This window comes from Myotis nattereri, assembly GCF_964212035.1.
Source record: "Myotis nattereri genome assembly, chromosome: 11".
Classification (NCBI taxonomy): domain Eukaryota; kingdom Metazoa; phylum Chordata; class Mammalia; order Chiroptera; family Vespertilionidae; genus Myotis; species Myotis nattereri.
Window position 1 is genome coordinate 20,200,241 of NC_138086.1, and position 13,171 is coordinate 20,213,411.

The window sequence follows — 13,171 nt, forward strand, 5'->3', positions numbered from 1 at the left end:
TGGATTCTGGGGAACAAAAACACGGCTTGCTATGTTCCTGTGGTGCCAGCTGGCTGGTCGTGGTCCATAAACTATAATGGGGCAGGTGGTGGAATTCTTCTTACTGGGCCCCTTTTTCCTTTCTGACCATATGAGAAACTTATCTTCAGTTTCCACCCCAAGAAGCAACCTGTGCCAAAACAATTTTCTTCTGATTTATCTAGAATGATTGGGCTTGGTATAAGAACATGGAGTTATTCTTCCAGTTGATAGTGGCTCAGAATTTCTCAGAGTAGAATGGCAGCCTTCCAGAATCCAGAGCATTATTTTGAGCTCCTTCCTCTAAACAAAGCATTTGCATGAACTATTGAATATGTGAACATGGCTCTCTCTGGGGCTACCCCGCCCCCATTTTGGTCTTTGCAGACCTCTCTGATACGTCTGGTTCTACTTTCACTGTCAGAGCAGATCATTCCAGATGCCATTATATAATTTTCTGCCTTGGGGTGTGTTTTTGTGTGGGTGGGTAGTTTTGTTTTGTTTTTAAGTGGTGTTTAATGTCAGGCTAATAATAAAATGGATACGTAGGCCTAGTTTTGTCATCATGGCCACGAGTTTGCTTGTTTGTCCTTTATTCCCCTGGGAGGCGGAGAACTCCCCCTCCCGAGTGGTGCCTACAGCTTGGAGGGGGCTCTTGTCATCACAGCTGCCTAGAAAATGCAGCATGGAACTCGCAGTTCTATTCTGAAGAGACAAAGATGAGGCATGTTCCCTCTGGTTGCTCCCACAATCGATTTCTTGTCTTCCTGCTACCTAAATACTGGTAGAACCAATAGGTTTGAATTTGCTGATCCTGAACCAGTTCCAAAGTTTGGTTTATTCCCTACCTACAATTCTTAGGTTCTTAGTCTTTGGGGGAATGCCAGGTTCTTTGACACATTTATGGTTCTGGGGGCCTTAAGCTACATTAGGTCAATCTTGGGCCCTTAAATTCTGGAAAAGAAGGAACGTGTTAGTTGAACTCTTCTGTGTGGGCAGTTTTTCACAAAATTATGTGATAAGACCCACCTAGGGCACTTTAAAAAAATGGTACCCTGTATTTAAAATGTAGGTATAGTGTTCGGTGTTTTAAAGTATTGATTTTCACCCCCGGAACTTCCGGTTTTATTAGCCTGGCATTGGTGTTTTGTTGTTTTTGTTTGTTTATTTTTTAAATATTTTTTATTGATTTTTTTACAGAGAGGAAGGGAGGGAGATAGAGAGTTAGAAACATCAGTGAGAGAGAAACATTGATTCAGCTGCCTCCTGCACACTCCCCACCATGGATGTGCCCACAACCAAGGTACATGCCCTTGACCGGAATCAAACCTGGGACCCTTCAGTCCGCAGGCCGACACTCTATCCACTGAGCCAAACCGGTTAGGGCCTGGCATTGGTGTTTTGAGTAATAATAGGGTGATGGTTATTTCTAGCTCTGTCTCCAACTTATAGGGTGACCTGACAAGTCATTCACCCTCCTTTCCTAAGGCCCTTATCTGGCCTTTGTGAAGGAGAAAGTAGCATAAACAGTACTGCTAATATTATGTTTCCTTAATGTATCGCTTAGTAATCTAAAATTTCTTTCAACCTGCTCTCAGGTTCTGTCAGAGGGAATGTGTTGTTTGGGGATGAAAGGAGTAGCAGTGAAGCCAAAAGTTTCCCACTGGTTTTTTTTATTTTTTATTTTTTTTAACTTTAAACAAATTTTTATTACACAAAGGTCACGTAATTGGATATTTCTCTACTTTGTACAAAATTATCCTTACTCTCCACAGAACGGCTGCTTCTTCACTTCTCATCGGGTGATGGCAAGCACTAAAATCCTGATTTTAACAGAATAATAGTAAAAATGCCTCAGTGATTTACATTGAAAGCAGTACATTGGTACATGGCTCCTGCACTTATCAGGATTGTACAAATGTAGTTTTATTCAAAAATACAAAATACATTATCTGTAGGCATGGACAGTGACAGCAGTAAACCATTGTATGTTGTCAACTGAAACCAGTAACTGCTGGTTAGAGTGATTTTCTTGAACATCAGCCAGCCTTTTCTTCAGTCACTTCCTTCAACTGACTTCTCCGAAGTTACAGGTGAGGAGATGCCCTGCGCTTCCTCTCAGTCCTCAGTGATGATGGTAAAGCGCTCTTCCGGGGCTAGAACCTGCCGCCTCCCATCCCTCCCCCCATGCCGCCCATCCCGCCCATCCCAGGGTCCTTCTCCTCTTTGGGAGTTTCTGTGACACAACTTCCGCTGTTGTTAACAGAGAGGTCACGCCAGCAGCATCCAGTAAAGCAGTCCTTCCAACCTTAGTGGATCAATGATTCCTTTTTCCACCATATTCACAAAATCTCCAAGCATGGCATCATAACCAATTTCTGAGGAACTTTGCATAATTTTCTCAACTATTGACAATCCCTCAACACCTGCATTCTTAGCAATGGTCATTGCAGGAATTTTGAGTGCTTTCTTAATAATTTCTATACCCATTTTTTGATCTTCATCAGTTGGAGTTAATGAGCCCAAGGCCGGAATGCTCTGAAGCAGGGCACAGCCCCCTCCCAGAACAATGGCTTCCTCCACAGCAGCTCTGGTGGCCTGGAGGGCATCTGTGACTCTGTCTTTCTTTTCATTCACTTCAGCATCACTTGTCCCACCAACCTTCTTCAGCACAGCTACCCCATCGGAGAGTTTGGCCGGGCGTTCATTTAGTTTTTTCCTTTTCATATTCACTAATTGTGGTATCTAACTGTTAGCTCAATGATTTCTTGAATACGTTTTTCAATCTGAGCCTTGTCACCTTTTCCCTTCAAGAGCATGGCATCATCTTTGGTCACAATGACCTCTCCAACTTTTCCTAAATCATGAGGCTGAACGTCTTCTAGGTTGAGAGCCAATCCTTCTTCTCCAAACACAGCACCACCAGTAGCAACAGCCATGTCTTTAAGCTGGTTCTTCCTATTGTCCCCAAAACCTGGAGCTTTGACTGCTACAGCCTGAAGACCAACTTTTAGCCTATTCAAAACCAGTGTACTGAGAGCTTCTCCCTGAACATCTTCAGCAGTTATGACCAGGGGCTTGTGGTGAGCATTGGCAATTTCAAGAGCAGGTGTGATGGACTGAACACTAGAAATTTTCTTTTCACTCAACAAAACGTATGCATCTTGGAATTCACATTTCTGACCTTTTGCTGTATTAATAAAGTTTGGAGAAATATAACCTCGATCAAACTTCATGCCTTCAATAATTTTAATTCATCATTTAGTGTTTTTCTATCCTTTACAGTGATGACGCCTTTCCTTCCAACCTTTTTCATTGCGTCAGAAATTATGTTGCCAATTTCTTTGTCTCCATTTGCAGAAATTGTAGCAACCTGAGCTATTTCCTCAGGGGTTATCACAGGTTTAGACTGCTTCTTTATATATATATATATATATATATTTTATTGATTTTTTACAGAGAGGAAGGGAGAGGGATAGAGAGTTAGAAACATCGATGAGAGAGAAAAATCAGTCAGCTGCCTCCTGCAATACCTCCTACTGGGGATGTGCCCGCAACCAGGGTACATGCCCTTGACCGGAATCGAACGTGGGACCTTTCAGTCCGCAGGCCAACGCTCTATCCACTGAGCCAAACCGGTTAGGGCTAGACTGCTTCTTAAGTTCAGAAATTACAGCATCGACAGCTAACATCACACCTCTCCTGATTTCCACTGGATTAGCACCTTTGCTGATCTTCTCAAACCCTTCCTTGGCAATGGAGCGTGCCAGCACAGTAGCCGTAGTGGTGCCATCCCCAGCCTCTTCATTTGTATTATTGGCAACATCCTGAACAAGTTTAGCGCCAATATTTTTATATTTATCTTTTCAGTCGATGGACTTTGCAACCGTCACACCATCTTTTGTTGGACTTTGGGACTTCCCCAGCTCTGTTCAATAATCACTGTTCTTCCCTTTGGCCCCATAGTAACGGCTACAGCATCGGCTAAAAGGTCTACACCTTGAAGCATTAAGGCTCGAGCCTCTGCACCGAATTTGACATCTTTGGCATAAGCCCGAGTGAGATGAGGAGCCCGTGCCCTGGACACGGGCCTCATCTGGCGAAGGACTGTGTGTAATGGAAGCATTTCTGCGGGGCAGCGGCAGGGCGTGCGGGCGGCGAGGCAGGCCGTCGGCGGCGAGTGAGGGCCCCACTGGTTTTAAACTGTAGCTATAGGTTTTTCCTTTTGTGTAACCCTTCCTCCTCAAACTCTTGATCCTAAACATTAGGTTTACTTGGATGTCTGTAGATTTTCAAAGTCAGATTTTACCCAAACAGTAGTGATAACTACCAGTTGACTCATTGCCATTAGCCCCTGACATGACCTTGAGTTAAATTGTTTACCTGAGAGAACAATGGACAACGTTGGAGAGAGTTTTGAATTTAGACATCTAATATTCATTTTATTTCTAATTATCAAGTTTATAGATTTTGTCTGTTGGGTAACTGTTGTCTTATTGTTTTAAAGTGCCCTCCTTAAAAGGAACTCGTGGGCAGTAAAAGGTTTTAATGTCTTTTGTTGTTGGGGTTGGTGCTGGTAATTAAACAAAACTGTCTTTTAAATACTCTTGGGGACCAAAGAAATTCAAGTATAATTTATTCATTTGTTAGACTCAATAAATGCCAGTTGTGGGGGGAGATTAAAGACTCAAGCCAATAATTAAATATCTAAGAAGCCCTAGAGTTTATTGTGTTTTGATAGTTTATTGTGTGTACACTGATGCATCTGAAATTAATGTGTATTTTGATGCCTGGGGCCTAATCCAAACTGATATCCTCAAGTGATTTGTTGTTTTATGTTGATGCCCTTTTAAATATAACACCATTTATGACCCTGTTGGTTATTTTGTTGTTATTGTCTCCACATCTCTGCTTATAATCAGGGCTTACATTCAGCTTGCATACATGAGTATAACAAATTAACCTGTGCCATCATGTTAAATATTTTGAATATCACCCCCGATTATAATACACAGGAATTTGAGTTATGTCACCTGCTCTTCAGGGCTCATTTTCAGGGAGAGGTGCCAATCTTGTCCTTATAGTGAGTTGACACAGAAGGAGTGTCAATAAGAAGTATTTCTATTTTGGTTTGCATTGTTTGAACTGGAACTATTTTCTGCACATTGCCCTGCATTGAGAGGAGATGAACTTTGCCTGTTGAGAGGATGTGGGTGAGAATCATTGCCTGTAAGGGATTCTCTGTGGCTGAGCATCTACTTGGCGGCATTTGCTTTTCCAACTAGCATACTGACTTAGGGTAGGACCTTAGAAAGTAAGTAGAAGTCCCTGGCAGCTGTATTTTTCCATTCAGAAACTCAGGAAAATCGGAGTGTATTGGTATGTTACAGCCTGGCATGGTTGGGCCCTTCCATGTTTTTCACCATGCTTTATCTTCAGAGCATTTGTTGAAGACTTTTGTTTTCCCCATGGATGGATTACGTTCGGCAATAAGACACTACTCATTGTGAATTAGAAGATAGTTCATTAGGGTTTTAGCGCTCACCGTCACCTCCTCCCCCTTATTCAGCCCTCACCATAGTGTACTTTCAATTTTAATAGCTGAGTAGTTTTTTTTTTTCTTTGTGTGTGTGTGTGTGTGTGTGTTTTCCGGAAAATGTACAGTACTTCTTTGTTTATGGCATCTCCAAAAACATGAGCTGAAGAATGAGTTCAGCTCATTCCTAAGAATCTGGCAGGGATAGTGGGACTTTAATCAGACTATGATTGTTCTAAAACTTTTCTAGATTAAACTTGCTACCCCCGCTTCCCTCCCTCCAGCCCAATTTAAAACAAAACAGAAAACCAAGGAAAATCTGATCATGGTGTCAGGACTCCCTGCTCCCTCTTATATCTTTAGGAAGTTATTCACCCTGATTCTTTTCCATGTGATTTTAGAATGATAATTTCCCATTATGACATAATTTATATGTTTCCCACCCTTTCCCCTTGTAATAACAAAATTGCTGATAGCCATATAACAGTGTTGTGGGTTTTTTTAAGTCAGGTAATTCATTTCTAAATTGGACCTTGTTTCTTTCTAATCAGCCTTGTAATGTATTACAGACATCATTCTCAGCATTAGCTACAGAAGTGATTTAATGCTGGGTTTTTAATGACTCCTTCATTAATCCTGGTATTCTGGGATTTAACACTCACTGGCCTTTGACCATTGGAAATGATGAAAACTTCGATTTCATGCATATTGGATAACACTGGACTGTTGCTGGGGCCATGAATTTTGCCTCTGCAGTGGCGTGTATGATTGAGTGCTGCGGGAGGATGGGTGCTCTCCCCAGCCATGCACTGCCGCCGAGGAGGTGAACGTGACGTCTTTATCAGTACAGGGTGACCTCCTAGGATAGCTGGATATGAAGTGGGGATTTGCACTGACAGCTTCGTCCACTGGACAAATCTCTGGACTTGTGAAGTCAAGTTCAACCTTTTCAGCTATTTCCTAAAAGATGCTTTCTTTGAGAACAAGTACCTTAATGTCTAAACTGTAAACATTTTTTCTTCTATAGAGTTATGGACTTTTATAGTAGGAAGATACGTTCAAAACTATCTAGTCCACCTCTCTCATTTATAAACAAGGTGGCTTAGTCCAGGAGCAGTAACACAGCTAGGCCCGTGTTAATGATAATGGACATCAACAAGAAGAATGATCACCAATGCATACAGTGCTTACTATGTGCCAGGCAGAACCTAAGAATAGCCTAGTTTCTTTCTCACACCGGTGTCGTGAGGTGACATGTATCGCACAGCAATGCAGTGCTCCCGGCAGCTTCTCTCTACGTCCTGCTGTCGCTGACGGCAGAGATGACAGTGTCACTTGCCTTCCTTATTCTCAGTGGAAGCATTTTCAATGTTCTTTTGAAGAGAGGGGCTAGCTTATTTACTGTAGAGTCTTGTGGCAGGATAATAATAACATGAAAAAAATGCCAGGTTCTCCCCTCACTCCATCCCCTCAAAAAAAAAAATTATTGCTCAGGAGAAAGGAAGTCTTCTACTTTGAGTCTTTGCAGAGGCCCTTGTGTTACAAGTGCTTCCTCGCTTAATTTATTTTGAACATATCAATTAGCCTGACTCAGCCATCCTCAGGGCAATATGAAGGTTACGTGGCAGAATCATTTCAAGCAGCCAATTTTTTTTACACAAACATATAACAATTATTATGGTGAGTGTGGACCTCCCCCCACCCCCCAGACACACACGCACTGCAGTGCTAAGTGTCATAGGAAGTGGCCTTTTAAAGCTCACCTTAAAGATAGCCTCAAACCTTTTCTGCAAAGGACCTAGGTAGGAAATATTTCCGTTTTGAAAGCCATATGGTCTGTGTTGCAAGCATTCAGTTCTGCCTTTGCAATGCTAAAGCATGCACAGATAATATGCAAACAACTGGGTGTGGCTGTGCTCCAATAAAACTTTAATTACAAAACAGGCAATGAGTTTGCAGACTTATGGGACTTACGCTGTGGAGATATGAATAAATACTTATAGGACAAATGATAAAACCAGGCAATTGAATGTTTTGAAAATGGATCCTTGTTATTTAAGGGAAGAATTTCTGATGGCAGTGTCATACATAGATTTCAAAAGAGCTATGTCTGAAAATGTCATGATGGAGAAGACAGAACTGCCTCAAAAGGTGGCTCTAGTGATGCACATTGTGATGGAGTACATTTGTACAGAGAAAAATATTTCTGAAATGTAGTGCTTTAAACAGTACATCTAGATGAATAAATGTAATAAATATTTAATGATTTCACAAATATCCAAAATGTTATTTACCCAAGATAAACAAGAAATTCTCTCTACTTATGTTTTTATAGGGGATGTAGAATCGTTTTATATGCAAATATATTTTCTTATAATATCTTCTCTTGACCTCTACCAAAAGCTCAGTTTATGAGGAAACGGCTGACTTTGGAAATTGTTTTCAGTATAACATGCGACTCTGCCCTTCCTTCTAATGGAACTGTCTCTGTCCTGGTCACCGATGGTAGAACAGTTCACTTCTTCACGTGCTGCCACAGGTAGCCGTCCATCCCTCTATTGATTGTGCTCTTCTGGTTATTTGAGCCGATGAGCATGTTTTTGTTTTTCTAGATGTCTTATTCTTTTACTAGAGGCCAGGTGCACAAAAGTTGTGTGTGGGTGAGGGGGGTGGTGGGGGGGTGGCAGGGTCCCTCAGCCTGGCCTGCACCCTCTCCAATCTGGGACTCCTCGGGGGATGTCCGACTGCCTCTCTCAATCTGGGACCTCTGGGACCTCTGGTTCCTAACCGCTCGCCTGCCTGCCTGATCACCCTTAACCCCTCTGCCTGCCTGATGATTGCCTCTAACCACCTCTGCCTGCCTGATTGCCCCTAATCACTTCTGCCTGCCTGCCTGTTCGCCCCTAACTGCTCCCCTGCTGGCCTGATTGCCCCTAACTGCCTCTGCCTCAACCCACACCTGGGACCCAGGATTCCCTCCTCTGGCCGGTCACAGGCACCCGGGCCCTGGGCTTCCCTCCCACTGGCCAGCTGCAGGCACTCAGGACTTGGGCCGGCTTTGCCCAGGCTGGCCGCAGCCGCAGGGGACAACGGGGTGGGCGGCTTGTCTTTCTCCCAGGGACCGTGGGGCAGGCGGCTTGTCCCTCTCCTGGGCCGCAGGCACAGCCGCTGGTGCCTGGGACTGTGGGGACCTGGGGCATGTGGATTGTCCCCCTCCCGGGCCACAGGAGCAGGCGCAGCCGCTGGCACCCGGTACTGTGGGGCGGGCGGCTTGCCTGGCTGGTCCCCATTTCTCTCTCGTGGACTCCTTTGTGCCTGGCTGGTCCCCATTTCTCTCTCGGGAGCTCATTTGTGTCTGGCTGGTCCCCAATGTTGAGTGTCTGAGCTGTTAGGGCATGATAGCGTGAGGGCGTGATGACCATGTGCATATTGGCTCTTTATTATATAGGATTTTTTGTTGGTTAATCCTCACCCCAGGATATTTTTCCATTGATTTTTAGGGAGAGTGGGAGAGAGGGAAAGACAGAGAGAAACATGGATGTGAGAGAAACACATCGATTGGTTGCCGTCTGCATAAGCCCTGACCAGGGCCCAGGCCCCGGAGGAGCCTGTAACCAGGATTCGTGCCCTTGACTGGAATGGAACCGGGGACCCTTTTGTCTGCAGGTGGACGCTCTGTCCGCTGAGCCAAACTGGCTAGGGCTGATTCTTACTTTTTGTTTAATGCTACCTATATCTTGCTATCTAAAACTGTAAAACAGCAGTTTTTCCTGTTAGAATTTTATGACTCACTACTTGTTTAATTTCCTGATTTCTTTCTTTTCCCTTTCTCCTTTTTATCATTCTCACCAGATCAGCACTGACATGCCTTTTCTTTGTATTAACCCTGTTGAAATTTTCAACCTGATCTAGTTTAAGAAGGCACTGCTCTGCACTGTACTTGCTTGTCTCCTAGAGACAGCTTTTCTTTATGTTCAGCATGCCCCTTTTCAGATGCATCTGGAATAACAGCTGTATTCCAACGTTTGAATAAAAGGAGTCAGAAAAGCTTCTCATCGTAAAGCACCTGGACTCTTCAGCAAGATGGGGAACTTGGGGGTAAAGCCCTGAAAGGGTCCATCACCAGCAGGATGGGAAGACTAAATTTTATGGGGTGGGGGTAGACCACATGAATGAGGATGTGACTGAACTGGTGTTATAAGAGTGCCACTTGTATCTGTTAAATGGAAGGGATTAGATAATTTGTCATTATGCTAATTCTAGCTAACAGATGGTGGTGAGTTCTGCAGCAGCACCATTCACCCAGGGGGAAATTAGCTTGCACCCAGCCCAGCAGTCAGGCAGGAATTCCATTGAGAGATAAACACTACTGGTGCTTACATTAGTGTGTCCCTCTGAGAAAACCTACACATATGCTGGGTTTCTTGAATTTCTCTATAGTTTACATATTCTTGGCCACGGCCCTCTCTAAGATATCAGACCTCTTTGCTCCTAGCTTTAAAGAATTTGAAGTGATTTCTCTCCATTTGGTTAATTTAGGAAGGTGAAGATTGGATGTAGGTTAGGTAGATGTGGCTCAAAAAGCATTACTGTTTATTCTTAAGAGGAAAGATGCTGTACAGATATAAAATATATTGTTGCTTGTTAGTCTTTAGAAATGAACTTTAGAGCTGAAATGAGGAGTGGGAAATCAGATGTCCTTTTTTAAGTGCCATACCTTGCCTTCACTATAATATCTATATTTTAAAAAATGAGTAAAGGGCACTCCTGCTATAGACTATGGGGAACTGGAGAAAGAAGATGCAAATCTGTTCCAGGTTGGAGTGCAGTGTTCTTGGTCTTTGGGGGAGAAAGATATTCCTGGGCTCACTGATACACTGTGCCTCCTTGTCATCTGGGGCCCAAAAGAGCTAGCAGAGTCCGCAGACTTTTCAACCTCTCTAAAGAAGATGATGTGTGGCCCTAGCCGGTTTGGCTCACTGGATAGAGCGTCGGGCTGGGAGCCGAAGGGTCCCAGGTTCGATTCCAGTCAAGGGCATGTACCTTGGTTGCCGGCACATTCCCAGTAGGAGGTGTGCAGGAGGCAGCTGATCGATGCTTCTCTCTCATAGGTGTTTCTAACTCTCTATCCCTCTCCCTTCCTCTCTGTAAAAAATCAATAAATATATTTTTTAAAAAAAGAAGATGATGTCTGCCAATATGTTGTGAGAAAGCCTCTAAACAAATAAGGAAGAAAACTAGGACTAAAGCACCCAAGATCCAGTGTCTCGTTACTCCACCTGTCGTGCAACACGAAGGCCAGGGTATTGCTCTGAAGAAACAACATACTAAGAAAAATAAAGAAGAGACCACAGAATATGCTAAGCTTTTGGCTAAGAGAAGGAAGGAGGCCAGAGAAAAACGCCAGGGGCAGATTACCAAGAGACAAAGACTGTCCTCTCTGAAAACATCTACCTGTATGTCTGAGCCCAGTCAAAATGAGATTTTGTAAAAGTAACCAAATAAAGGAGAACAAACGTAAAAAAAAAAGATATAATTAAGTTCTTTGGCTTTACATTCTCTAAGGGTCAGTCTTGATTCTGCTATATTTTTCTCTGTAAAAGATTTCCTTTTGGTATTTTGTTAATTCATAGCTTCACCTATTATCTGTATCCTGCTGATTATTGACTTTTTATTTCTTTTTGCATATCCCTACTCCTAACTTACTACATACCTGCTTTCCATTTCCTTTTGTATGTCCTACTCTCATTTCAAAGCCAACGTGTTTAACATGAATGCTGATCTAAAAAATGGTTTTCAAACTCAAGTTGCCCAGAATCACCTGTGTAACTTATTAAAAAGCTTCCCAGACAGTGTGGTGGGCCCAACTTTTGTAAGATTCACTAAATTACAATCTTCTCTCAAGTGATTCTATTCTTTGTCATATCAGTCTGTGATGTAGTGAGCTTAAAGAGAAGCCAAGATTCTAGACTAGGTTCGTTGTGAAGAATTGTCCAGGTTGACTGGGCAGATATCAGAATTGATCACTGCTCATACAGGGTATACTCCAGATGTGCTTTAAATAAGCAAGACCATTGAGTTTTAAGGGGTCCATAACGTCTTTCATGATGTAGTACAAGCATTTTGTACCAGGAAGCTTAAAAGTTGGGGGCAAACTAGCCATAGCTTTAGTTCACACCAGGAGCTGAAATAATTGAGGATGTTTGATCCTGCCGTGGCAACCCTTGAGGTGTTGGGAGAAAGCAGTCTAGTTGGCTAGGTGTGAGGGGTTAGTTATTTGTTAAAGAATTCCCTTATTTATTCTTTCCTACCACTTATGCCATCGCTCTACTCCATGCGCTCAGCAATTCAGATCTAAATTAATTCAGGAGCCTTCTAGATGTGCCTTTTGTAACTGCAGTTTTCCCATCTCCATTTCTCCCTGCATAATGCTGCTGGACTAATTTTCCATAAATGCTGTTTTCATGCTGTTATTTCACCACCACAACAGCTATTTTAGATTTTCACAACCATCTTCAATCAAGTCTCCTACTCTATTCTCTCTCTCCTCACTCTCAGCAGACATTCTCATGTCCTACTTTATGGAGAAAATATGGGCTTATCAGGAAAATGCCTTTAACTTTTTCTCTGAGCCCAAACTTGTCTCTCTCCTGCTTGCATTATCTCCTGCTTTCCCATCTCTGTGGAAGATTTCAGCCTCTTTCTTTCCAAACTACTTTTTCTTATACATATGCGAGTTAAAAGAAATTGTAATGGTCTCCATTTGCTAGTCATTCCTTTCTCATCTGGTTTTGACCCTTCCACATGGTTGAAACTGAGCTTACCTAGAAGACCAATGCTTCCCGCAAAGGCACTTTTCAATCCTTAAGTGGACTTGATCTGTCTGCAGTATTTAAAATTTATCAGTCTTTTTTGAGAAATTTTTTTCTCCTTTCTTTTCAGTAAAGCATATTTGACTGGATTTCTTTCTACAACTCTGATAATTTCTCCTCATTCAGCTCTTGATTGCTTCTTAAATATTTATGCTTCCTAGGCTTCTGTTCTGGTCCCTCTTCCCCCTGTTCAATCTCCATGAGTGATTTATCCCATTTATCTCCATGATCATATTTATCCCATTGCTTCAGTTTTCATGTAGATGTTGCTTTTCCCAAATCTGTGTCTCTAGGCCAGTTCTTCCTACCAGGATCCCCACCAGTATATTCAACTCCTGACTGTACATCGCTTCTTAGGTACCAAAACTCGATATGGCTAAAACTGAGCTTACTCTGTGATCCCATTTTGATTGATGGTACCACCATTTACTTAGTCTTTTATTCTACAAGTTGAAGTGTCATCTTTACCTCCTCTCTCACTCTCCAACCTGATTATCTACTGGTAATGTTGGTGGGGAAAATGGCACCAGTTGTTACCTGTGATTGAACCTTCGTTCAGCAACCTCGGTACTTGAGTTCTGGCTAAGAAATAATTCAGAGCCAATAATTCAAACACAAGCAAAAGTCTATTTCGAAAGTCACAGAGATAGGAGAAGTGAGCAGTGGAAGAAGGAGCTCAGGGAACAAGTTACAGAGGCAAAGGAAGGACCCTTGGAGCTTAGGAGAAAGAAAGAGGCAGGGAAAA

General features: G+C 42.8%; 1 protein-coding gene and 1 pseudogene across 2 annotated transcripts in view; one reads left to right on the forward strand and one right to left on the reverse strand.

Moving 5' to 3' along the window:
• SND1 (staphylococcal nuclease and tudor domain containing 1) overlaps positions 1 to 13,171 on the forward strand; it is a 453,621-nt gene that overhangs the window by 212,399 nt on the left and 228,051 nt on the right. The window lies entirely within an intron of this gene.
• LOC308526933 (60 kDa heat shock protein, mitochondrial-like) lies at positions 2,175 to 4,144 on the reverse strand (annotated as a pseudogene). Its single transcript has 2 exons — positions 3,669 to 4,144; positions 2,175 to 3,427 (listed from the first exon to the last, which is right to left on the reverse strand). The product of its transcript is annotated as a 60 kDa heat shock protein, mitochondrial-like (transcript).